A 27759-nucleotide genomic window follows, 5' to 3' on the forward strand; every position below is an offset into this window, starting at 1 on the left:
CTGCATATCTATTACTTGCATGTATACCATTTCTCGAGACTCTTCTTTCAACTCCCCTTCCTTCACTCCACCTAAAAAGTAGGTTGAATCAGACTGCTTATTATTCAGCCAAGTAAACTTGTGAAATCCAATGGGGAAAATTGATTAATGTGGGGATACTGCTGTGAAATTGAACATTCCAAAAAAAGTATTTTTTATACAAGTGTTCTTCTTTAAACACAACCAAAATAACCCTGGAGAGAATTAGAAATAAAACCCTAGTAAATGCTAAACTTCCATCCAACGTAGAAGCTGGATAGACTAGAAAAATGTTCTTGGTCAAAAGCTCTCATCCAACCTGACACACATAGTGTCAAGGCAAATAAGTGCAGGTTCCAAGATATGTGAAGCTGGTAAAGTCACCAAATTTACTTTACGTCAAATAGAAAAAACAATTAAAATACACACAAAAAATCCAGTTTAATTTCTGGTAATGATGTTACAAAACTATTGAGAAAAATTATGCAAATTACTGTATACATAATGTTGAAAAGGAAAAGATTCAGGTTACCTCTGAGGTTTTTCATTGAAAACATGAACTGAAAATTGGCCTTGTAAATACAGTACACTGCTGTGTTATACCTAGGAGTCTCAGCAAGACACATGTGACGGCCTCTATATACGCAGGGAGTGCGTGCTATGTCAAATAGAAGCCAGGTGCTGATGGTGGAGACCATTACAATCATCAGCTGGCTGCAATAATTGAGGAAGTGGTCAGTGCTGGGACTAGCTGAAAGCTTTGTATGAAGTTCCAGAGAAACCGTTGCATTTTATCTGGACCCATATGAGCATTGAGGTAAAGAAAATAATTACAAGCCACTCGGATTTTTGTTGTGAAAGTGAAACTTTTTTTTGTTAGCTTTTTGAAATTTAGGGAAGGTGGCTGTTGGTTCAGCCAGATTTTAAAGTTGCCTCTATTCTGTATTACACAGATGTTTTGGCAATGTGTATCAAAATGTTAGCATGTGTGGTGAATCTTCAATCTATGAAAAGGATACTTCAGTGATGAAAAAGGAATTAACCTCAGATTCTTAGTGCCTCATGTTTCTAATTGACTAAAGCCAGGATCTCCAAATTCACCATCTGCAGGTGAATTTGCTATTGCATTTGGTCTGTTCAGATATGACACTTTTATAGCCAATTTATATAAATACAGCATAATATTTTGAAATGAAACATGCATTCCATGGCCATGTGATGAGTAATCATAATTTACAGTTTTTTTCCGTACTGACGTGGGATACAATACAAATTTTTTAGGGCATTTACTATTTTTTACTGTTGTAACAGTTTGCAAAAAAACAGAAGTTTTAGTTGTGTACATTTACAAATGTATATGGAAGCCACTTGTGAAGTGTGATCCATAATGTTATTCTAACAGTTCCCATTTAGGGACATATGTCACTGAACAAATGGAGGTAGCCAACTTCTCCTATGTGGAGGAGCATACCAAAAGACCAGCAAATAGCAGCAGAAGACCCTCCGTGTGTTAGTGCCCTAAGTATTGTGAGAAAAACAAATGACAAACACCTTAAATCAATTCTTCACTAACTTCATAAAGAAAACTAAGACAGGGAAGTTCAATAAAACAATACAAAAGTTGCCAAAAACGTGAACAATGTTTGCAGAGGTTGCATTTGATGCAAATATATGTGGAAGCCACACTGCCCCATGCTACGGACTGAAGTGTGGTGCAGACACTAATCTATAAGAGCTCCATCTTGGAGCATTTAAAGAATAAATGTCAGAAATGTATCTGCAAAAATGCTTGTAAAGCACAACATATATTTTTAAGTAAAAGCAGCATAACAGTATCACATATAATATACTTTCCTATAATTCTAAGTGTGAAGAACTGCCGGTAATTGGTTATACTTTTATTAGTATTATGAAAAGTTTGAATTCCTCTAAAGAAAGTTGAGATTTTTTTTTATTTCTATGAAGAAGGCCAAATAAAAAAAGGATATAGATCCCTCTTTCCTGTGTTGTAGGAACATCCTTGTTGGTGGAAACAGCAAGGCTATTACCTAAAAATCTACATGCCTTTTTGGTTTTGTAGACTGTGACTTTCAATATTTTTATTGAGGGAGCACACAAAAAGGGTCAAATCAAAACAGGGTACACTAAATGAGACAAGGCAAATTGCTGGAATAGAAAAAAAACAGCCATGCTTTATGAATGTGCTTCTAAGTGTATCAGCTTGAACTGTTATGCAGTGTGCTTACTATTTTCAGTTAATGTTGCCTCATCACCTTGTGATAAAGTCATCAAGTGTGACCTGCCCATGACATTATTGGGTAAGCCCTCTTGGAGTGCACACAGACAAAAGCATTTATATCTGCCCAGGAATTTTACTAAAGCTGTCTAACACCACCTCACTGACACATGCTAAGAGGACAGTACTCATGTTACTGTTTAAAGAAAATGTAAAGTTTAATAGTTTCCTGGATACATAGTTTGAAAAAAAATTAAAATAAACATACTAGAAACCTGCATAATCCAAATAGAAACCTAAATCCACCGATGATGCAGAGGAAGGCACAAAAACTAATTTAAAGCATGGTTCAATTTATTCCAACAGGAAAAAAAATTCTTCCTGGTTCCTTTTGAGGTAATTAAATATTCTTTGGACAGTTTCTGGTGTCATTCCATTTTAACTTTAATGCCCAGATATATTCTGTGGTTCTTGAAAAGCATCTGGCCTTTTCCTAAAATATTTTAGGCTATAACTTGCCTAGTAGCCAGAAAAATAAAAAATAGTAGGGTACTAAAAATAGTTTAGACAAGGTTGGATTAGGTTTGTGAAGTAACGCTTCCCAGGAATCTCCACGAATAGACACATTTAAAACAGACCTGATGTGGTTGTGAACTCTAATCCAGAGCCTCCTAACGGTAGGACAGTCCCACCAAATATGGCGAAAGGTGTCTACTGCATTGCAGCCCCGGAAACAACGAGGACTGCTCCCAGAGGCAAACTTAGCGATCCTGTCTGGAGTCAAGTACCACCTAAATTACATGTTATATGCATTTTTCAGAGCAATTACATTACGAGAACATTTCGCAATAGCTTGCCATATATCCTCCCAGTCCTCGTTGGTGATAGACGAATTTAAGTCCACTTCCCAACTACATAAGTATTGCAGGGTGCAGGAGTGAGCCTGAATTGCATACAGAAGGGACACCAGACCCGAGGATCCGGCACTCATGAAACAACACGATTCAAATGGCGTCAATCTTGGGGGGGGGGGGGGGAGACTGGTGTATGTTTGAGAAGATCGCTGAGATAATGCTTAATCTGTAAATATTGGTACATCTCGCTGGAGGGCAAGGGACCAGTGCTCCTGTAGATAGGTGTAACATTTCACCCCACGAAAGGAGTATAATTCGGAAACATAACAAACAGGTCTAGCTGCCCCCTAGCAAAATGTAAAAGGATTATCATATGCAGGTTCTAATGAAGGGCATTTGAGAATCCCAATTAGGGGCGCATGAGCAGACATTTAGTTTGGCAGAAAATTTGAGTCAATCCCATAAACCTAGGGCATAAGACAAAGTAGGGTCATCCACTAATCGATGAAGGCATCCATAACAGGGTATGCATCGACACCGTTGGTAACTCGCATACATTTGCACCCAAATTGGTTGATCTCAAGTACGGTGAAGTGCCACCAAAGGAGCTAATTGGGCTGCCAGTAGATATTTATGGAAATTGAGCAGTGATAAACCACCAGATAATTTAGGACAATAAAGCACTTTCTCAGAGACACAAGGTCTATTGGGGGCCATATAAAACTAAGTACTTTATGTTGTTTAGCCTTAAGGTCTTTCAAGGGAACAGGAATGGGCAGTGTGCGAAATAAATAAAGCAATTTCGGAAGATACGTCATTTTAATCTTACCCATCCATGATAAAGGGTGACATAGCCATTTGGAACGCAGGCTAGAAAGCTTAAACAATGGTGGGTAATTAGCCTGGTATAGTGATGACAGGTGGGACGTAATTTTAACCCCCAAATAAAGGAGTACATCTAGCCATTGGAAGGCAAAGTATGGTCATAAGGCTTCCACGACTGTCTGTGGCAATGTAATATTTAATGCTTTTGACTTGTTATTAACTACCAAGCCAGAAATGTTTGCAAAATCAGACAAGGAAACCAAATTCAGCAGGAAAATAGTGGGTGCCGTCAGGGACAATAATTTGTCATCAGCAAAAAGCATGATCTTATTTTTGGTATCACTGATTTTGAGGCCAGATATATTTGGGTTGGCACGAATAGCAGCCGCTAGCGGGTCAAGAGCCAATATAAAAAGAATAGGCAAGAGAGGGCAGCCCTGATGAGTGCCTCACAAAACTGGTAATGGTGCTGATGCAAAACCCATATTTTTGACCGTGGCTGAAGGGGAAGCATACAGAGCCGATATCCCCCACTTCCTAAGTGCATAAAACATATATTGCCATGACAATGAATCAAAGGCCTTCCGCACGTCCAACGAAAGAAGCATGCATTCAATCGATTTAGAGTGAGCTAGGCGTAAAAGTTGTACTACTATTCTGACATTATCACCAGCTTGTTGTTGAGGGACAAAGCCAACCTAATGCCCATGAAGCCAAGATCTTGACATCTACATTCAACAATGAAATCGGCGATTGTCGATGGCTTCGGAATCATGGCAGTAAAATCCTTCAGAGATTCAGATGATAAGCTGTTACCCTGTTTCAAACAATTTGAAAATGTATGCAGTTGTGGCATGATTACACAGGATCATTTCTTATAAAATAAAGGAGAAAAACCATCAGGGCCAGGCCTTTTCCCTAATTTCAAAGTTTTTACAGCAGCTGTAATCTCAGAAATCAAGATGTCTTTTTAAAGCATCTCAAAGTCTGGGGACTGAAAAGCGGGTAACCGAACATTAGCAAAAAACTGGGTGGCCTGGGTAATGCACATCTCCCGGGGAGCAGAATATAGATCTGCTAGCCGTGAGTGGAATTCATTGACAATATCCAGTAGGTTGCTAGTCTGGTTCGAGCTGGAAGTGGTGCACAAAAGTGGGAGTAAATTTCGGAAATTTTCGTCAAGTTGCGTAACTGCTTGACCAATAACATATCAGATTTGTTAGCACATTGTTACTATTTCTGCTTGGTCCACTGTAACTGACTTTCTACGGTATGAGATAGGCATAAATTTAATTCGGTAAGGGCTTTGCTTATGGCGACCCTAGTACCTGGAGTAGGGTTCGGTTTATGCAGTTGAACTGCCCTTGAATATTCAGCTTTCCAACAAATCTGGGTTTGGGTACGTTCCGGTTTCCTAGCAGAGGCCAATTGAATAATATGGCCCCGTAACACTGACTTGTATGCCTCCCATAGCGTCACTGGAGAAGATACGGAGCCAACATTCAAATTTAAACATTGGAGAGGGCAACTAATTTGTGGACCACATCAGGGTGTGATAAAAGGGAGTCATTAAGTGACCACACACGGACCTGTGGCTGAACGACCAAAGACCTACAGGTGATAACTAGTGTTGGTGTTCGAAAATGGTGGTTCGAATTTGGGCAGACCCGACCCGTAAAACATGGAATTCGACTTTGCGAATTTGTGTTTAAAAATATATTTTAAAAAAAAAAAAAAGGCGAACTCCAGATAAACTCTCAATGGAGTTCAGTTCTCAGGGTCACAGGGCTGTACTTATTCATAAGAACAGTCCTGGAAGAGTGGGAACTTGTAGCCACAGCTGACAGAAAGCACGGAGTGCTTTCAATCAGCTGTGACTGCAGATGAACCCTGAATGGAGAAACTCCATTGAGAGTTTATCTGCAGTTCCATTGCGATCCCGGGGCACAAGAGGGTAATTAACCTCTAGTGCTCAAGGAGCCCAAACAGGAGGATTCCTTTGCAGCCCTGGAGGATTCCCCAAAGTTTCTCCATTGAGAGTTCATCTTAGTTCAGTTCCCACGGTCACCAGGCCGTTACTACACATCATTGATATGTACAGTACGGGAGCGTGGGAACTTGGGGTCACAGCTGATAGGAGGCACGTGAGTGCTTTCAATCAGCTGTGACTGCAGATGAACTCCCAATGGAGTTTCTTCATTGAGAGTTCATCTGCAGTTTAGTTCCCACCGTCACCGGGCTGATAAGTACAGCCCGGTGACCATGGGAACTTTGTGGTCAGGGAGATTCTCTATCCAAGAACACTGCATTCAGTAGCCAGAATAGCTGACGAATCAAACACTCAGCTGTTCGACCAACACTAGTGATAACCACTGGGTCGTGGTCTGACCATGACACCATGGGTAGGTGAGCTTTCAGGACTTCCCATAAAGAGTGAGGCACCCAGATCTTGTTGATCCTAGAAAATGAGTCGTGAGGGGCTGAATAAAATGTATAGTCTCGTGTCAGCGAGTGTAATTCCCAACACACGTCTATTAGACCCATATCCTTGAAGTGTTCAGAAATGATCTTCCTATCCAGGGAAGGGTTGCTGGAGGATTTAGAGTCTCATCCTTCTTGAAAAAAAAGCCCAGAGGAGAATTAGGTGCATAATACGCTAAAAGAGTAATCTCTGAATTTTGAAGAGTGCCACATAAAATTAAATATCGACCTACAGGATCAGAAACCTGATGTGTACAAACAAACAGCATTTTTCTGTGGAAAGCAGTTAGAACACCTTTATGTTTTGTGAGAGCTGAAGCTTGGAAAACCTGTGGTATTGTAAATGCATAAATCGGGGGCAAGAGGAAACAAAAATGTGTTTCTTTGACACAAGCTACATCAATACCCAGGAATGAAAACAATTGAACACCTTATTTGTCTTTACTGGGGAGTTCACAGACAATATACGAAGGGTCATAATGGGCCAGGAAAGAGAAAGGAAGCTCACAGGTAGCCAGAACCTCAAAGGTTTTCCCCAAAACCAGACATCTGATCACAAAAACTAAAAACATACACATACAAAAACAAACAAAAACAAGACTTAAAGAAAACAAGTGCAAAAAGGAACCTGGGACCTCCGTAAAAAAAGGAAGGAACAGGGACAGAACAGTGGCCACTAATGGCCCATGCCAAACCAAAAACACCTACATTCACTGTCAAGCCCTGCGGGGGCCATGCGTTCCAACGGGGTCATGTATCAGGCAAATGGGCAGAATGAAAAATGTGAATAATTTGCGTGTCTCCGGGAGAGAGCCAACAAAACAAACCACCAAAGTCATCCAGGAGAATTTGTGGAAAAAACTTGAGAGCCCAAACGCACCAGGATTTGAGAACGATGCTTAGGACTGCGTTGAGAGGGACCCATAGGAGCTGTAGAAGCCACACATCGGGCAGGGGATGGTATTTGGCTTCAAGGTGAAGCTGATGAGGTTGGGTTCATTAAGCCTTGAGCTTCAAGGCAAGATCGGGCCTCCCCAGTGGATGAAACTTGGTGTAAGCGGCCTTGTAGTTGGAACAGAAGCTTGAAAGGGTAACCCCATCTATACTTGATCCCATGAGCCGACAGCAATGAAAGGTATGGGTGCAGAGCTCGTTGTTTAGCCAAAGTGGATGGGGCCAAATCAGCATACAAACTGTATTCCACACCTTGGAAGAGCAGCCGTGAAGCCTTACGGGCCTGTGTCAAGAGTAAGTCTTTTGTGCAAAAGAAATTAAAGTTTGCTATGATATCTCTAGGTGGGCCATCCTGTTTTTTAGGACCTAGAGAACAGTGGACCGGTATCTCCGGGGCGAGCTCTTCAAATAGGGCCTTATTAAACCCTTGTAGATCAACCATGGACTCTGGGATACCTGGCAGCGGGGAGGAAGTTGAGGACACATATGGAAGAGGAGTCAGCACCATCTTGGAGGCAGAGGCCGCACCGCGTGACGAGCCCGCCAGTGACGGATTCTGCTTTGCTTTAGCCGTGGGACCCATGAAGAACACATCCGGCACACGTACAGACGTAAGTCTAAAGTATAGCAATGGAAAAAAAAAGGAAGACACACCTCATTTGTAGCTTAATGCTCATAGCTGTGCAGGGCTGTATCAAGACGCGTCCATCCAGCTACGCTGCGCGCATGCACCCCCCCCCCCCCCCCCCCCCCCCGCCCCCCCCCCCCCCCCCCCCCCCCCCCAAGCTCAGGTTTTGATTCCAAATATACCCTGCACAGGAGAAGTTCCTCAGATTCATCCAATGACAGGCTATCTCATTGGCAATCCCATCTGTGCTTTCTAAAGAGAGGTGATATCCATGCAATCCTCTATAAAAGCTGGTGCATGACTAGTCAAGGTGATATTTTCTGCTACCTCTAGCTAGGGAGAGAGCTTGAAGCTACAGGCTCCCCCTGCCACATCTAAATCAGCCATGGGGTTGCTGACATTTTGTGGTTGCACTGCACTGTACCTGGACATAATGATTTGTAAAGAGGATGAAGGGTAAGAGCAGAAAAATTACAATTGGGTAGCCACACTTTTGAACCCTTGCTATCCTAGAAAATGTGGGATATATTAAGCTTTCTAAAAAGGAGCAAACTCCATTAATATAAAAAGGACACTGAGCAGCCACCCCAGGACACACTTTTGCCTTATCTTGTCAGCAGGCATCTCTCTGATCCCCCCAGCAGCACCACCATAAGTATAGCCAACATCATCCGCCTGGACCTGGGGGCCAATTTTTTCCAGCCATAGGCAGCATGATGGTAAGGACTTAGAAGGTTGTATAAGAAGATAGTATCACCTTATCTGACATGCCTTACAGTTCCAGATAATTTAACTCTTGACCCAATAGATTATTGTGCCGTATTCATTTTAAACCTTTTTCTAAATTATACATTTTGACTTTTCCAAACTCAGTTGTATTTTTTGACTGCTTCAACAGTAGTCAAACCGATTCCATCTAGCGTCTATGGTTCATGAACCCTTACCGGTATTCTATCTGAAGATGTGAACTGACTAGAATAATTGTTTATTAATACCCTTTATGATCGGGGATGAAATGTATTCTGGGCTGGACATCTATTTTTTCTCTTTATTTTATCCTATTCCGGTAGATTCAAGCAATTTCCTAAATGAGTATGAGTCAATTGTCAAAAAGCACATCCCACGTCCACCAGTTCAGTTGAATTGAAATTCCACTATACATGTGATATTCAGTCTAAATTTGTCAGCGGTGTGGGACTAGTGTTACAACACCCGCAATAATTTCGCTGAGAAACAACTAGTATATAAAGAAGTGCAGAGTATCACCAAATCAGTGCTATGGCCAGCCTGAAGATACTAAAGATGAATTTTGGAATTCTGCAATTATCATGTAAGGATAAGTATTTCCTATAGGGTGGAAGAAGACGAAACAAGGCCATTGGAGAGGGTCATTTAAGCAGCCAGAAGAAGATTTATAGAAGGAATGTGGACCCAGAAGATAGAATAAGATGTGTAAGTGTGCTAATTAAGAATGATTCTAGACATTATTACTGAACCAGTGGAAAAAAAATTATACACTGCTGCCACATGGTAATTGGACTTTACTGGATGATAAATACACAGCAGTATGTTAGCAAATGTGTGGACAGTATTTTGGAAATAGGTCATTTACCTTGTGCCATAATTTCAAAGTAAATCCTAAACACCACTTCAACTTATAGATTTATTCATTATACCAAACCAGTTTGTGTATTACAGTTTTTAATCCAGGGATCCTCATACATTTACATTCTGTTTTTTCTTTACTTGATGTATCAAAGATATAGTTTGTGGGGCAAAGATATTTATTGTGTGGACCTGAATGATCTATTCAATTTGTTTCCTGTTAGGTACAGCAAATGTACCACCAGCCTGTGGCTTCCAGAAATATAGAAAGCTGCAGGACATGAGTCTCACAATTCTTCTCATCCACACTTATGTCCAATAACCCACATTTTTAAAACTTTATTAAATTTTCTTGCAAAACCATTTGGAACAAATGGATAAAAAATTGACATAAAACAATCAACCCCTCTTTTTCAGGCTTTTGCAGTCACATGCAAACGCCTGAAAAAATCAGTTACTGCCATGTACCATTGCCGGGTACTACACATTTTTAATAAAAAAAAAACACCAATGAAATAGGAAAACTGATGTTAAATCTAACACAACAGTATCACATATAATACAAACAATTCAAGTTAACACTCTTAGGACTTATGGCTTTGGGTCTTAGGTTGCCCAATTGAGTAGTCAGAGTGTTTCTGTGAGTGCCTACAGTGTCTCCTTCTTGCAAGATGCTGGTTTATGATACACCAATGTTATACACACATGATATCGCTTTACATGTTCATAAAAATATTGAAGACCTACAGGCATTTACATTTTTGTTGGTACTAGACTAGATTGGTACTAGTTTTGTTTTACAATTTAACAAAAAGTTACTAGGATCAATTTACCAATGTATGAGATGTTTTTACTTATCTAATGATGTGCATGATGTTTTTTTTTTTCACAAGGAACAGATATTTACCCCTAATTTCTGAAGATCACTAATTTATTTTATTTATTATTGTCAAAATTGAAACTAAAGCATACTAATATTGAAGCATACTAGCCATACAACCTTGGCTTTCTCTTTGTAAGCAGTCAGAAAATCCAGAGAAGCAACATCCCTTACAATAAACCATGCGGGATGTGGCTGGTGTTTTTTTGTCTGTTTTTATTTGCTGGAAAGGTGACAATGCTAATTAGGATGGTGAGAGTGACAGCAAACAGCCTTCTGTTCAAAGCCATAAGGGAGGAGTGGAACAGTGAATGTGACATCCCACAATCTGCAGTACAGGGTCATGTGGAAGAAGGAGCCATAGTGGAGTCATGGAAAATCTATGACCAATACACAACTTATTTCACAGGGCAAGGGGGAAAAGGAGCAATATTGAAGGGGTAAAACCATGGTGATAACAGAACAGAGACTTCAGCACAAAGCATGAGGAGAATGTAGCACACTTTAAGAGAAAAATAACGAAAATGGGACTACTTCAGCACAAAGCCAAGGAGGAGAAGAAGACATAGGTTGAGATGGTATTTGCTGCAACACAGAGACAAGAGGAAAAAGAGCTACAATGAAGGAGTGTAGCAGTATGGATGTGTAACTCCTAGCCCGTCAGTCCATGCCTTTGTTGGCCACAAGCCTGGACCTCTTGTCTTTCCAATTATTCTTCTGTCATTTATTTTTTAAGTGCGTGTGCTCTGCTCATTTCCGTATACTCTGGCATTGCTTTAATACTCATCCTTGCAGCCAACACCACTTGGTAGAACCAGCTGCATGACTCTATGTTCTGAGGTGTTTATAAAGATGTTATTCTATCTACAACAGTAAGAAAGTGGTCATTCTTTTCATTGGCCAACAATTTAGGGAACGTTTTTTATACTGACCCCTAAAAATTGTTTTAGTAGGGGGTCCCATGAAAATTATTTCAAGGTTTGCTCGGGGTTTAAAAGGCTGAGAAAGGCTGTTTTGAAGCAATAAATGCCTTTCTCACTTTATATTACACAAGATTGTGAAACAGGAATATTTCCTGTATTAATCTCAAGTATGTTAACTTCATGGAAATAGTTTCCTTTTTCATTATATTTGTTTAAGCAACATTAGATCTTTATTCAAACAGTGCCAACAGAAAAATCGTGAACGTGAACAAATGACATGCATTCATTCTCCTAATTTGAATTTACGAAAATGCAGATTTGTCATGCTGAAAAAAATCAATACACTCCAAATATTTATCACTGCTTCAAGCCCATGAAATTAGAATCATGTGTTCCAGAAATGCAAAAGCAAAAATGCAAAAGTGGATATCAGGGGTCCAGTGTTCTGATTTTGATGTGTGTGGTGTCATCATGCTCTCCGAATGAAGGTTGAAGACACTTATGACTGTAGCAAGGGATTTAAAAAAAAACACAAAATGATTTGATCTTAATCATTTCACTGTATGAAAAATATTATAACATTTTTAAAATAACTGCTAATTTTTCTTGGACTGACCAGCCCAGCAAATTTGCCCTAGAGCTGACTGATGCCAAAAAAGTATTCAAGAACTCTATTTTAGAAGAAACCATACCAACTTGGTATAATGATATAAATGTAATAGTTTTGGGTTGCCCTAGGGTGGAGGCAGCTTGCACTCAATAGAGTCTATATATTATGTGTTATATCAATGGGTAGTTGATGGGTATGATTTCATTCAAGTATATCACCTTTATCCGTGGGTACTTTTGAATAACGATATACTGTTTGCCTGTAAATGTATTGAAAAAGTCTAATAGGGTACTCTTTCACAGTTCAAGTTCAAGACTTAAAGTAACTACTGAAGAAGGGCAGCCTTTGAAAAAGAGTGATTTTGGAAATAAGTTGCCATGATCCAGAGAAAACCTGGAAACATTTGGAAAACACAACTAACAATCATGGTAGTGCCAGATTTCTGTGGGATAACAAAGTATGCTATGGTATTACTTGAACTGGTATGCAGGAGAGGTGTCTGTTCCTTATAGACATTCCCATGCCAGACACTGTGATTGGAGGTGCGAACCAAGAGTGCCCAGCAGCTGTCATGGAATGAAGTGGGGGAATATTTTTACTCAGGATCATCCTAAATAATTCCAATGGTACTGATCCACAGGACAGATATTCCTTAACCTCCCAACCCAGTCCTCCTCTGCAAAAGTTAAGTAAAATGTCCAATTCTGCTCTTCTGGAACATGGAATTAATGAAAAATGTAATGTTAATTTTAATGAAAATATATTTTTGTGGATGTGGTAAAATAAATGGGAGTTAATGGGCAAAACATAAATATTATTTTTTGTAGTTTCTATAGGCACACTAGGCAGACATAGTTGAATTCCATTTAGTACGTCAGTGTGTACATTTACGTATCTAATGAAAGTAATAACCTACCCCAAATAAAATCCCATTCTTGCTAACATATTAGTAAGTGCCATCCTAGTAATATGCAGAACAAGTATTAAATCTGCTGTCAGGTGTGGAAGAAGGGGTAGGAATCTTTAAAGCAATGTTTCCATCATGAAGAAATGCTTTTGAAAATGAAGGCTTTTCCTCTGTGTATTTTCATATTTTTACAATCTATAGAGCTTCTAAATTCAGTTTTTATTTATTACACAAATAACTGGCAACCAAAACCTTAAATAAATTATTGTGCTATAACAAGGACATCACCATAATGTCATTTAGTTTTTACCTATTGCTGTTTTTACATTGCTAGCAATCTAAATGCCTATTGATGCAAATGACAGAAAAATAAATGAGTATTTAATTAAAGAATAGTTGGAAAAATGCCTGACTGTTAGCTTGATCTGTAAACTTGTAATTGACTTACAAGTTACCTAGAACGGATGATGTTTACTGATAGCAGAAGGCACTTTTGGTTTTGTAGGTAACCACATTTAAGCGCAATATGGCCCAATAGATGTATTTCTTGAGTACTTTACAGTTACCTTACAGGAAAAATGACCACATCCCTTGGTTTATCTGACCTTTTGTAATGTATTAAAACTGTGAAATATTAACAATTCAAAACATGAGTATACAGAATTTGGACAGCCAAGCCAACATGTATGACGTCAGAAGTATTTTTTAACCATGGCCAAATAGTAACTACTTAAGAGAAGGCTCATCACTGCAATGTCCCATGAGTTTAAGAACATAGCAAGTGATTCAAAGCATCTGTGCTCACTGAATGTGGATTTGCTATGATTATTTATTGCTCAGTTTTCTGTGCTTCTGAGCAATAGAACAAAGGAGGTTTTATGCCACTGTCAGTTTTTGATGTCTATTTGTGTCTAGATTTCCCTTCACTATCTGTCCTGTGAACTCAAAAGAAAATGGGCGGATATCTGTGCAATAAGAGGGACACATTCTTCTTAGACAGTTGTCGTATTTTTTTTTTGTATTTAATCTTTACTTTTATTTCCAGTGACATTGACGACCAGGACATTTAGAGAATTAACACAACATGGATTCTTACCCCCCAATCCAAACAGCCCTTATTTGTACTGTAAGCACATTTTGCCAATCACCTCATTTGCATTTTAGCCTTAGGTTTGGGCTGTTGCAGCATGCTGGAAGCTATTTTCCATCAAAATGGCTGCTTAGTTTAGGTGGGTTAATTTTACTGTAAATTATCCAATAGTAAAAAAAAAATTAAAAAAAAACTTGATACATTCTTACATTTCCTTTTAACTACTTATTTCTTCCTCTCTTCCGGTCATGAGGATGTATGAATTGCTAAAATGATGATGCAATTACATTACTAGAAAAATGTAAGAGTTCTTGAATGTTATTTATAGCAAAGGCATATCTTGAATGAAATAGTAATACAGCTGGCGCCACTAAAAAGCAGAAGAATACCCACTGCTTTAAAAGCAGCCCAACATACAAGATGCACCTTAGCAAAAAATAAATTGGGCACCTTTAATTAATTCAGAATTATATGACAGGAGCCTATTTTTTTTATCAGAAGCACTATAATAAATCGCTTGTAAAGGAATGTTTTCTCAGATAGCATTCCTTCAGAGGTTGGTAAGGGTTCCTTGGAACTTTAAGTGACACCAATGAACATTTTGGCTATCTGTAAGGGTGACATTTTTCCCAAATGGCCGGTAGTGTAAAAGGTATTCTTACTACTGTCCACCACACCAATATCCTGTGAGCTATAGATTTAATATATATAGCAGGGGTTTGCCAAAGATCTGAAAGTTATTTCAAGTGTACCCACAAGATAAAAAGATCTTCTATATACTATATCTGTACATGAAATATCTGATATCTGTTTAAAAACAAACAATATATACACATGTTGAAATATATATCTATACTGTTTACTATGCCATAGAATTTATAAATTTGTTCAGCCAATGCTGGTATACAGATAACCCTGCAAGGTGATCTTACTTTTCTCATCCATATTCTAATGGTATAGCTTGGTCATCAACCTGCTTTGGGTAGAAGAAGTAACACACTGACATGGCCATCATTCTGCTATCACCTGCAAAAATAATTCTTACCATGCAGAACAAAACAAAGCTGATTGTTTAAAAATGCTGATATGTGTGTAATCATATAAAAGGATTGCATAAGGCTGATATTAGGACATGTCCAGGCATTTATCCTCATGTTATATACATGTATTGATTTTTTTCTCTATATTGGATTGAAATAAACAATTTGTTTTTCATATTAGCCTGATGTTTAGCTTTAAGGTAAACTGAGTGGACTTCCTAACATAACACAATTAGGATGTTTCTTGGATCGCATTAGTACCCCACAAATGTTGCTTAAGGTTTCTCTTTAAAGTCTTCACATGTGAACACATCTTATTTGTTTACCAAAAGCTATAGACATCACACAATATTCAGTATTCTGCAATGATAAATTACTAACATACTATAAGTGAAGCTCTATATGGATTATTTACCCCGCTTAGAAATGTATTATTATTTAGGCCTACCAAAGTCCAGATAGTAATATATACTTCCAGAAGCTGGTGAAATATGTCAAGTTATTTATTTGATCCACTCTCTTTAACACTTTTTGAGTCTCTGACATGGAACCAATATGCAAATCAGGAACGTCAGAAGCGTTGATCTGCATTTTGTGTTCTAGACCAATGACTCAAGGTAGTGAAATTAGCAATTGCAACTTCAAATCTTCTCTTGAGAAAGTTTATTTATAGCCTAATTCATAACATGAAATGTTACCTCTACTTTTCAATTTTCCTTTGCACTGCAATCATCATTCCAGAACATGGCGATTATATCAAATAATACTTACTCATCTAATTTTTATACTTCCTATATTTTTGTTGTATTTTCACTTTAACAAAATTCTTTAATAATATAATCTTCAATAACTCATGTCATGATCACAAGGACTAGTTTCCTTTATCGCTAACTGAAAAACCACAATAGTTTACAAGATTAGGGGTGCGGCACAAAAAGATTAGAAAAACAGGGACTATGTGCTCAGCATTTCCTTTTTTTTCATTTGAAAATGTTCAGAGATTATCCACAGAAAACTAACGCCCAGGATCAAAATGTCAAACCAAAAGATTCATCTGTAAATTTCCTGATCATGAGAATTTAATATGTATTTTTAGGTTTCTGCCTCAGGAATAATAAACTAAGTAAAAAAAATGCTATGTTCACGGATTAGATGATTCTTGCCCGGTACGAACAGTTAGGCTCATCTTGGGCGACAATCTGACGTATGTATAGCAGTCACCCAACATCATCCATAAACGACTGATAGAGAACAATCGCTGTACAGCTCAATGGAGAAGAGCCCAGTGGGGTGCTATTTGTTAGTTCTCCCCTCTATATAGAACAGAAGAGCACTGTGTGTACAGCGCTCGTTTCCTATTCTGTCATTTTATTATCTCTGATTACGATAGATCGCTTCTAGCAACAAAAATTGCATGTGTATGCAGCCTTAGGTTGGCCATACAGTGGTCAATATGTCCAATATACTTGATCTATAAACATTGAATCTAATGTAGATCAATAAAAAATAACCCATTGACCATCAAAGATAGACAATTTCTGTCATTGTCTGTTAGTTGCCACTCCCTCTGTTCTGACCATCAATGATGTTGGAAGTGGTCAGATGCAGAGGGTGGCATTTATTGGACAAGAAATGGAACTGATTGGTTGGTGCATGGTAGGAACCTAGAAAACAAATAATATCTGGTACTTAGCAAAGTTCGTGCACTTCAATCGGTGTTTGGCAAGCAAAAGGCCAATGCACTCTGGCAGTCAAACTTTCCTGAAAAAAGTAAAGAAAAGTAAATGTCAAGGTTTTGTACATGTAATAAGAAAATTTGGTTGTGACTGGCTTTTGTATGTGTTAACAAGCAAGTTCCGTAAACAGTATAAAAATATAAGCACAATACATTGCACTGAAGATTTTGATGTATTTAGCCAGGGTAAATATTGCAATAACACCTAAAAAACAATCAGAAATCAGCAATCATTTATCTGGTTACACTAAACTGTTACATTTGATTGGTTAGTATGGTTTAGCCAATGGTGTGAGTGGACTTTAATCCTAATGGGACCTATTTGCTACTACAACCGTTCTACAGGTGCTAACATGCTCTGCCAGTGCTGTCATGTGATCATAAAGAATAATGTTTACCCTAATGGTCAGGAATACTGATAATGCTGTCATTTAAATTATGTTATGCCTGTATAGATCCCTCTCTATCCAGTTCATTAACTTCACGTTTCCACTATTTTATTTAATGAGAACGTTTTTGTGTCACTTAGATCCTTAGCCATTCAATGTTATTTTAATCACTGGTAATTGCACATCATTGCTTACTGCTCCATGATATAGACCGATACAACTGATTTGAAAATATGGAAAAAAAAATGCTTCTCAAGTAAAAACAAATGACAAATAAAGGCAGTAGCCATGTTTTTCTTTTACTCTGGCTTAATAAGTCACTTCTTACAACTAACTAAAATAATGACACCTTTAAAAGTGGTTTTTAAACAAAAATGGTTTCATTTTGATCCCCCCATGATAAAGATGACACCTACCTGTATGGGTAGTTATACATTCAGAATGAAAAAGTCATTGTGGTATATTACAGTATTTGTTGGCACTGTACACAAATTTGTGAAACGAGAGTAACCTCTAGGAATGTATTTTTAAAGTGTGATATACTGGGGTGGAAGCTGATTTGTGGAAGCTTTTATGCGGCCGCGTTTTGTTAATGTGTATTTTCCATGAGCATATAGGAAGCAACTGCATACAAAATAAAAGACGACTTCTTCTTTTTAAAACACTTATAACCACACACACCAGAGTAAGCGGACGGTCGTCTCACACTTAGAATGGTTTCAGGATTGAGGTCTGAAATATTATCGGGTAAGTTCTCTTTATTTATTTTTTTTATCTAATACCAATATTCTAACTCTATATGCTACAAATTCTAAAAAATAACTGTCTAGTATGTATATTAATAAATCCCCAGCTACACTGTAACTATCACTGCATCTCTAACAGAGCAGGTGTTATGCAAAAGATGGGATTATCTGAGGTTGTGATGTACCACAAGGTTAGCCCTGCTGGACTATTCTGGATTATATATGCCTCCTCTGGTTTTCCTAGTTATGCTTAATTATTTTCAAACCAGAAAAATATATATCTCTAATTATATTGAAAATTGGCCATAATGTAGCGGTACATGTTGAAGGACAGCTTTCAGGTATGAAAAAAAAGGAATAAATATATTGCTTCTCGGAATTTTCAGGAAACTATTTAAATCAAGTCGCAGGGCAGATTATACTGAGTCACAAGGTGATTTCCCTCAGTCCCAAGACAGTGAGCTAGGAAACAATTTTGCTAATTTTATTGAAACAAGATATTTTTACAAGTGGTATCACTTTCAGAATTCAAACATAATTTGAGTTGGCAGAAAGTATACTATGGTGCTACTAGGTTGATTTCTTTTTTGGTCTTTAGCTCTGATTTAAAGTTCTCCAAGGATGAAGACAATACACTTTCATCAGTGAAGCTCAGTGATCCAACAAACCTGGAATGGATTTCCTAAAAGTCATTAGCTATTTGTTAGCAAATGTTTTCAATCCTGGACCAGATCCAGTCTAGGTTTGCTGGATCGCCCAGCTTCAATTATGAAAGTGTGTTCTCTCCAGCCTTGAAGAACTTTAATAAATCAGGGCCTTTGAGTCTGCTCTACATCTACCTGCATCCAATCCTGCAAAACCTGTACCTGTAACGCTGTCTGAACCCCACTTTTATTGCAACTATAGTGCAAAAAAATAGGGACATAAAGAGCTTACACAGGAATTAGCACAACAGGGACTTTTTTTAAAGATTGTGTAAATCCTAATGAAATTAGCCCATGTTTGAGTGGGTTTTCTCTGTGCACTCCGGTTTCCTCCCACATTCCAAAAACATGTAGTTAATTGGTTACCTCCATAATTGACTTGTGTTAATAACATATGACTATGGTAGGGATGCTAGATTTTGAGCCCTTCTAAGGGACAGCTAGTGACATAACTATGGACTTTGTACAGCGCTGCTGGAGCTATATAAATACAGTATAATAAAAATAATTTTATGCATGTGGCTGTACACAGCTGCAACTGGAGTTGTAGCAGATTGTTGTGCAGTTCCCAAAAGCAACAAGTTGCTTTAGGCTGCATGGTGACTGTTTAAATATGTTACAGCCACAAGCAAAGCTTCTGGTTTGCTGCTTCTGGGTGCACATCAACAGTTTGCCTGGTGAATGCAAAAGAACCTCTGGGCTTCCAGATGTAAATGAAGTAATACTTTCTCCTATATTCCATGCATTAGACCAGGGGTGTCAATCTCAAATACACAGAGGGCCAAAATTAAAAACGTAGACCAAGTTGGGGGCCAACCTTGAAATTTATTGAAAACATCGAGAAAAATTTTCCTACTCATTAGATATAAAACCTTTTCATATGGAAAGAGATTTTGCTTCACATTTAATCTGGAACAAGCCTATAATAGAGAACGAGACATAAGATTTTTTTTTTTAATTTTATTTAAGAAATAGTCTTTCTCTGCCATTTTCTCTATTTGTAGCCTTCCGAGTTAAATTTAAATGGTAACCTTTTTGCACAGGCTAACAATAATAATAACAATTTTCTTCTATGAAAATCCAACCATTCAAGTTCATGCCTTGGAGTAGCAAGGAAAAGTAAAGCTGAGGAGTAGTGCTGGAAATGCCAGACGCGGCCAATGCGGAGCTAAATCCTATGAGTGGCCCGCTGCTGCAATTCCCTCTTCATTGAAATAGCGCTGCTACTAATATTCCTGGCATTATTTGCATCTATAAAACAGTCCAATGCAGGGCCACACATAGGCAGGGAGCCCACTGGTCTAGAGATGCGAGTGATGCCAGGAATTGTAATAACGGCACTATTTCAATGCAGTGGCGGGGCCAAAAAAAAAGGACGTTGGGGGCCAGATTTGGCTCCCGGGCCAGAGATTGCCACTCCTGCACTAGACCTTGTGCTGTCAGCAGGCCTAGAGTAGATACACACATAAACAAATCATTCACTTTGTTACAACAATTCATGAGATAAAAGTTCATAGTTGAGCACCAAATGTAATGCACTTTAAAATGCCATGTAGTACAAACAATAGGACAAGATCTAACCTAAAGATGTCAGTTGCATCCTGATTCATGCAAAGCTTCAAGGCTTTCCCATACCCATTCCAAATGTTCAGTAACCTAAAGGGTAATAAATACCTGTTAATTGCTAATTGGAAGAATGCATCATTAAATGAATTATTGACTACAGGCACTAACATTCTCTGCATATTCATGGCATTCACTTTGAATGACATAAAAACATATATATGTTAGATATAAAATACAGAAAGTACAGTATATTACAACATGCATGACTGTTCTACTTTCACAATCTATATATCATAACACTTAATCATACCAAGTGACGTACAATACTCTGTATGATGCAACAGCATGACACTTTATTTTATTCTAAAAATACCTTGAATCTGGAGCCATAGATCCAAACAAAGCAACAACAAGAACCTTTTTTTAAATCAAGATTAATTTAGTAACACCTAATCTCTGAAGTTTTTTTTTTAGCTGATGCTTTCCTAAACTTCCTTTTTTTTATAGTTCATTGATGATTTATCAGAATGAGTTTTCTTCCCCATTCTTATGAGATAAATTGTGGTTTATTCACAGCAGCACATAAACTTCTGTTTCATATTTCTCAGAGAATCAGCTTCATATTATGATTCAGTCTCGATTCTGACTATTGTGCGATGTTTGCATTTAGTCTACAGTAAAACCATTTGTTAATGTAAACTCTAATGTAAAGTCTATCTCAAAGCGATTAGGCTAGTCATGTTATATATTCCTCCACTACTGTTTTTATGTAAAGCCAAATATTGTCAGGTCCTCTATGCTTCCTATAGCGCCGCCTTTCTCAAATGTTTTACTCCTAGGAATTCCTTAAAATAATGCTTAGGTCTCTGAACCTTTGCTTCAATCCCTGTAGTAAAAAGATAATTGGGGTTCTACAAAGTGGCAATAGAATATGAACTATGCAGGCAACAGCAAATGAGAGGATGGTCAGCTACAGCTCAAGGAACCCCTGTAACTTTTGGAGGAACCCTAGGTTTCCACAGACGAAAATGAATTATTGCTTTAGATAAGCCTTAAAAAAACCCCATTGGAATGTTATACAATATAATATAAAATGACCTACTTATCACCTGTGGTAAACCAAACATTTCCTTAGGATTTCCCGAAAAAGCAACACAACTCTATTGGGACTTTTTATAAATGCTTCACATAACTTCACACATAATTCACACATTGGGCCTGAATTATTAAAGCTCCAAGGCTGGAGAAGATACATTTTCATTAGTGAACCTGGACAATCCAACAAACCTGAAATGTTTTTTCTAAACGTAATTTGCTATTTGTTAGCAAATGTTTTCAATCTTTGACCAAATCCATTGCAGCTTTGCTGCATGACTCTGGTTCACTGATAAAAAAATGGATCTTCTTCAGCTTTGGAGAGCTTTAATAAATCAGGGCCATTATTCCAATTTGATTTCATTGAAAAAAAATGGGTAAATGCTGTGTGAACCTTGTCCTTTATAACTACTATACAGTATATAACACAATACTATAAAGCATAGAAATGGCTTAGTTTAATGTCTGTGTGAGTATCTTCTCTAAGGTATTTTACATTGTTGCAGCATCCGCCAAGGTGAGCTGGTATCATACTGTTTCTGTGTATTGGTATCACATCCACTTGAAGGATCCTTCACCACGCATAAAAATGTCACTCAGTTAAAACTGCTACCTTAGTCCACATCATACAAGGCTTTGGGGTGTCCCTTAAATGGAGGAGATAAACACAGAAAAATCTGACCCCAGGAGGGAGCGTTCTAGAAGAATCCTATTAAAATACCAAAGGTTCACATTAAGCATTACTAAGTTGTATTTGTTGTTTATTTGTGTATCCTTAGGTTTCATCTGTGGAGCCGCTATGTTACTTATTATCTTAGTTAACCGCAGCAACAGTGCAAACATTTCAAGAACTATTATGCAACAGATATCCAATAAAAACTCTGAAATGCTAAACGATGCTGAAATGCTATTTACCAGATCCGTAAGTACCATAAATTGCAAACTCCCTATTTATTGTACAGTGCTGTGTTGTATGTTGGGGCAATATAAAAACAATGTATTATCATTGATAATAATAATGATAACTATTTTGTGCATAATAAAAGATCTGACATATCTTGTTTATTATGTGAAAATAAACACCTTAGCAGTAGTTCTACACTTCCACTACCTCTGCCACATACCAGCCTCCAATGCTACATGTTTCACCATACATGATGCTGGTATGGAGGAACTAGTGACCTCCTCCCCTGTGATGGTCCCCTGGTGTAGAACCCTATCAATAGACCCAATCACTGTCACGTGATATAGGATCCAATGTTAGAGTTTACTGCCAACACCAGGTAAGACCACAACTTTAAGTGCTGGCTGTGGTGGAAGCTGCTAAGGTACATATACAGTAAGTGGAGCAGGTATATAATAGCATGTTATATAGGAATAACACAGGAAGTACAATCAGGGCTATGGTCCGAAGCTATTTTTTTCAAATATGCCCTAGAAATGTAAGAAAATGTATGTAGGCCATTTCATATTATTTGTTTTATTATTTTAATGTGCACAAGTTCACCATTATTTTCAGTATTGTTACATCCCATTTGTATGCCCCAAAACAGCTTAAATTCATTTATAGATGCAAAAACTTTCATAAAAAGTTTAATTGGTTTAAATAGCAGTGCATGTTAACATATGGCAACATAACTTTTTGTCCACTTTTTGGCACACTGGACCTCCAGTTTGTCTTTTTAAAGGGTTGCTTGATCTTTACGCCTAAAGAAAAGATAGTGTAAACGAAAACTGATAAATATTTTAAATAGGTTGTTATATGTTTAAAGTAGATCCTAAATTACTATAAAGAAATGTATACCCCCCTCCCCATCCCTAACAATTAGCCTAGGACCAGACAAGCTTTAAAAGATCCATCATTCCTATTGTATGTATGTAGGTTAATCGAAGTGCTTATGTTGGAAAGCTCCATAAACTTTTATGGGCTGTCTGTACACAAAAACCTAGAGTTGGGCTGCCCATAGTCTAAAAACTCTGTACACAGTATTGCTCTCATCTGTTTCAGTGAGAACCAACTTAGACAAAAACTGCCACCATAGCTGTTAGAAGCTGCAGCCAGTGCTTGTCTGGTCTGAGGGTCATATCAGACCTGAGGTTCACAACAGCAGTTTTCTGCAGGCAGAACCACGGTCCCAACTGCTTCCATTTAACTAGGTTGAGAACCATTTTTTGCATGCATTTGCAAATGCATTAACTTTTAGCACTGCTAGCAGTGCACCTGAGAGTGCCTGACCCTGTGGTTTTCCACCACAATTGTGAAAGGGGCCTGAGGTTTGCCTTTTTTTCTTTTAACAAAAAAAAAATAGGTGCCATGATGGCACCTCCAGTTCTGCATGTTTTACCATTTCCAACTTTGGGATGGAATACATCCTCTGCATGGCTGGTTGATAATTTTCCTACATAGGCCCGGACAACGTTGAATTGGTTTATTGTCAAACCATTCCATAGCTGATAAATTTTTTTCATTGAATATGATTAATACTAAACTATACCAAAACTTTATATTTTAATAGGTACCTTAACTATGCACAATTCCCATGTATGAAAGTGCCTGTGCTAAGATCTATTATTTTGATTGTAATGTCGAGAATCTAACAATTATTATCCAGAGCAGGATAGATACTGATTTTTTTACTATACAAAAATGACAATTGACCCTTTCATACTGAACATATACCAATGACAGTAAAAAAATTGTTGCCAATAATAACAAAAAAAGTTGTGTAAAGAAGTGTTGAAGTGCTAATATATGCTTTACATTTAGTTTACAGAACATGATATTTCTGAGGGAGAATGTAACAAGACTCTGGAATGGTTTCCTAAACCAAATATCTCAAATCTAAAGGTTATAAAAAGGCTGCTAAAAGAGATTCACAGAAACCTGAATCTTTTTCACAAAGCCTTTACTGTCCTAAAGAACAATCACACAGATGAATATACGCATTCAAAAATGATCGCACAGGCTCTGATAACTATAGAAGCACAGCAAGAAAACATTCAAACCTATCTACAAAAACAAACGGGACTGAATGAAACTGGACTTGCAATACCCACAAGAGATTTTTATCAAAGAAAGTTGGATTGTTGCAAACTATCATGTATTTACGTGGAGTTCTTAAGAGATGTTGGCAAAGGGTTAAGGAAAAAGGAAAGAAGGAAGAAAAGAAAGATCAGTCTGGTTTACTAACACTAAATTCATGGCAAACTTTTCATTTCCTTCTATGCACCATTTGTTTTTGTGTGGAAGACTGTGCTGCTTTTAGATAATTGAACGCCCACAAATTACGACCATTGAAAACAGTGGACATGACGTGTTTTACCCAACTACCGGAAAATGAATGTGTAAGATTCTAAGGCAATCATTTTTCCATAACTTATATTGCAAAAGTTTACAAGTGAAGCAAATTGTTTTGTTGCACAAGGGTTAAACACTTGCAAATCATTTAAACATTTAATACAAACACAATGGCACAAAACATTTTTAACTACAGTATACCATTTTTTACCTAGTGAAGGACTAGAAAATATGTTGTTTTTTTTTGTTTCCTGTGTCTTTATTGGGGAAATTTTCCTCACATTCCCAGACAGTCAAGGGAACAGAAAATCTTTTACAGGCAATGAGAATGATTTACTGAAGGTGTTTAAACTGTTCACCTATTGTAAATCTTTCACTTAGTTTAGTAAATGAGATGAAGCTCCACTGACTCCAACCATCCAATCATATGCAAAGAGAAATCCATTTTTGGGTTTTTTTATTTTTTTTTTTAGATTTTCTTGCACAAGATCGGCTGTTCTTTGCGAAGTAAATTTTCCCCACGTTCACTAATTTAAATTGCCTATCTTCTTTGGTGACAATTAACTTTAGTAAGTGCACAGCCTGAATTATTTCAGTGCATTATACCCAAGAAAAAACAAGTTTCAGTAGAGTGGTATTAGCTAAGAATGCCTGTTACTGTTTGTGCCGTGCTCTTCCCATTCCCTTTTCTTGTGAGGTGAGGGCAAATTGGCTTACCTTGGGGGAATAAATTAGGCAAAGTTCATCCTAGCCAACTGTTTTTTCCCTTGAGGGTTGTCTGTCGAAGTCAGGAAGTACATACCGGTAACTACAAATACAATTTCCTGTAACTACAAACAGGTAAAATTGAGTCTATATTTTAGGCACCTAACAGTTGCCAAAGTGCACACTATAAATAGGAAGTCATAATAATAAATATACCTATACTAGCATTTTGGCACAATTTACATTAGATTGCCTATTGAATGGCTGGCTAATAACTAATTTTAAATATATGTATGTTACATTAAGTAATGTGTGTACTCTAAAAGTGAAAACTGCTGTCTTAGATAGATAGACAATAAGCATATCTAAACCAAAAAACTGAACAAACAATATATTACAGTTTACCAGTACCACTCTTTTAGTTATTTCCTTTATTTTAACCTCGTAATCCTGTGACCAACAAACTTCCTGACCTTGTTACTTGTCTGAAAAAAAAACTGGGGCAGCCGTCACATCTTTGAACCAGTAAAACTGCAATATATCAATCTTTTTTTTTGTTCGGGAGCATAGATATGCTTTAAATAGGGTTGGTGGATGCTATGAATACAGATAAATCAGGCCTAAAGTGGCATTCTATCAAACAGGGTTATAGGCTGCAATCTCAAGCCTTTGGTTTACTCTGAGATCAGCTCTGAATTACCCAATAGCTTGCAGCGTGGGGTGTCAGGGATCCTGTCTATAAAGGGGTGGCGGTGTGTGAGTTAGGGTTTCAAACATTTTAAATACTAACTTTAGTAGCACTTTACAATAATCTCAGACTGAGGAAACACTGTGCATTTCATTGACATAGTACTATCACTGTTAATTGGGAATTATTTTCCAAAATATTCCAATTGGGTATGTGACCCTAGTACTTGGTATTTTTTAAAGCAAATTTTCATATTTAAAGTTTATTAGATTTGTACAGCTGATTGCATAAGGAAGCTGCTCAATTTGTCATACTCTTGGTTTTTGGCTACGGTACAGAAACTATGATGGGAAGTGGTTTGCCAAATAACAAACTAACTAGTCTACTACAATATCAAATCACAGTTACTTATGTTTTTTAAATGCAATGAGATTTAATCCTCATGAAAAAACTGGGACTGAATAATGATTCATGAATAGCCCATGCATGAGCACCTGACAAAGTAAGAACTATGTGCACTTACATGTCTTTTAGGACCTACTTTGCTATTTTTGCAACAGTGTTTACTTATTTTAAACACAGAGGAGATACAGAACATTATACTTCTGGTATCCAGAAGTTTTTTTTTCTGCACTTTGATGTTGAACAGTTTTAGAAAATCTTTTCTATGTAAAACAATTCTTTGTGAATGTACATCCTAGTGAAATGACTAGTTTTTAAAATGTGATCAAAAAAGGGAATAAAGCCTTGGAATGAAATTTTAGGTAGGTATTTATGCATTTTAAAAATATAAAATGTATTTTTAATGCAGTTAGTATAAATATAAGGAAAAGACAGTATCTAGGGCCATTCAGCCTTGACATGAGCAGGCTGCACAACAATGAAGCCCCAGTATGGGAGGGAAGAGTTTGGAAATACAAATCCTTAGCTCCCAAATATATACAGTAGAACCCCAGGTATACGGAACTCAGATAATCAGGAAATTCAGATAACCAGTACCCGACAGCTCTGCTTTCTTGATTGCAGCTGTGGCATGTGTATTGCATCCAAGAACACCTACCAAAGCTCCGCTACGGCAATCAAGAAAAGTGGAGCTGTCAGCAGAGCTCCGCTGATTGCTCCACTCCATGATTGGCTCAGGAAAAAGGGAAACCCTGATGACGGCTCAAGCGTCATCAGTGTTTCCCTTTTCTCAGCCATTCAGAACTAGAGGTGAATTGGGACAAGTCTCATCATTCAAGTCTAGTGCTGAATGTCTGGGAAAATTAACCTCAGTAATCCGGAAATTACACTTATCCGGAATCGGCCGATCCCTGTGGGTGCCGGATAACTGAAGTTCTACTGTATTCAGCTTTATCTATTTCCATGACACTTAGTGGTAACTAAAGAAAAGAGGGCTTTGCTTGACTATGTTTCTCATTGTTCCCCCTATTTGATGGTTGATGATTGTAAACTTTACTGAAGTCATTCTAAACGTATAGATAGTATAGAATGTACCAGATGCAGTTAGTGACTACAAAATGTTAACAGCCTAAAGGGTCAGGTAATACCTGCATCAGTGCCATATTACAAGCAGTTCATTTTCTTAAAAAGCCCTTGCTCTGTTCATAATCAATAATATTTAAAGAACATGTAAACTATGGACATAGCATACCACCATTGCAAGAACAACTGACAAATGTATTGGTAATAAGGTAAACTGCTACCCTAATCAGTTTCAAAGAACAATACTTTTCGATCAGTTTAAAAATATGTTATTTATTTAAATTTTTTGTTCTTGAT

General features: G+C 37.6%; 2 long non-coding RNA genes across 2 annotated transcripts in view; one reads left to right on the forward strand and one right to left on the reverse strand.

Annotated features, from left to right (window-relative positions):
- Positions 1–15105: 15105 nt before the first annotated feature.
- The window catches only part of LOC140333550 (uncharacterized), a 59708-nt gene continuing 47054 nt past the window's right edge, over positions 15106–27759 (reverse strand). Inside the window, exons 4-5 of the long non-coding RNA XR_011921391.1 lie at positions 20207–20281; positions 15106–16812 (exon numbers count right to left, since the gene is read on the reverse strand). This is a non-coding gene — a long non-coding RNA (uncharacterized lncRNA). The remainder of the gene's footprint in view (positions 16813–20206; positions 20282–27759) is intronic.
- Positions 17843–25205, forward strand: LOC140333549 (uncharacterized). The gene is made up of 3 exons (XR_011921390.1): positions 17843–17922; positions 22066–22208; positions 24054–25205. It is a non-coding gene; the product is annotated as an uncharacterized lncRNA (long non-coding RNA).

Source organism: Pyxicephalus adspersus, chromosome 6 (genome assembly GCF_032062135.1).
Source record: "Pyxicephalus adspersus chromosome 6, UCB_Pads_2.0, whole genome shotgun sequence".
Classification (NCBI taxonomy): domain Eukaryota; kingdom Metazoa; phylum Chordata; class Amphibia; order Anura; family Pyxicephalidae; genus Pyxicephalus; species Pyxicephalus adspersus.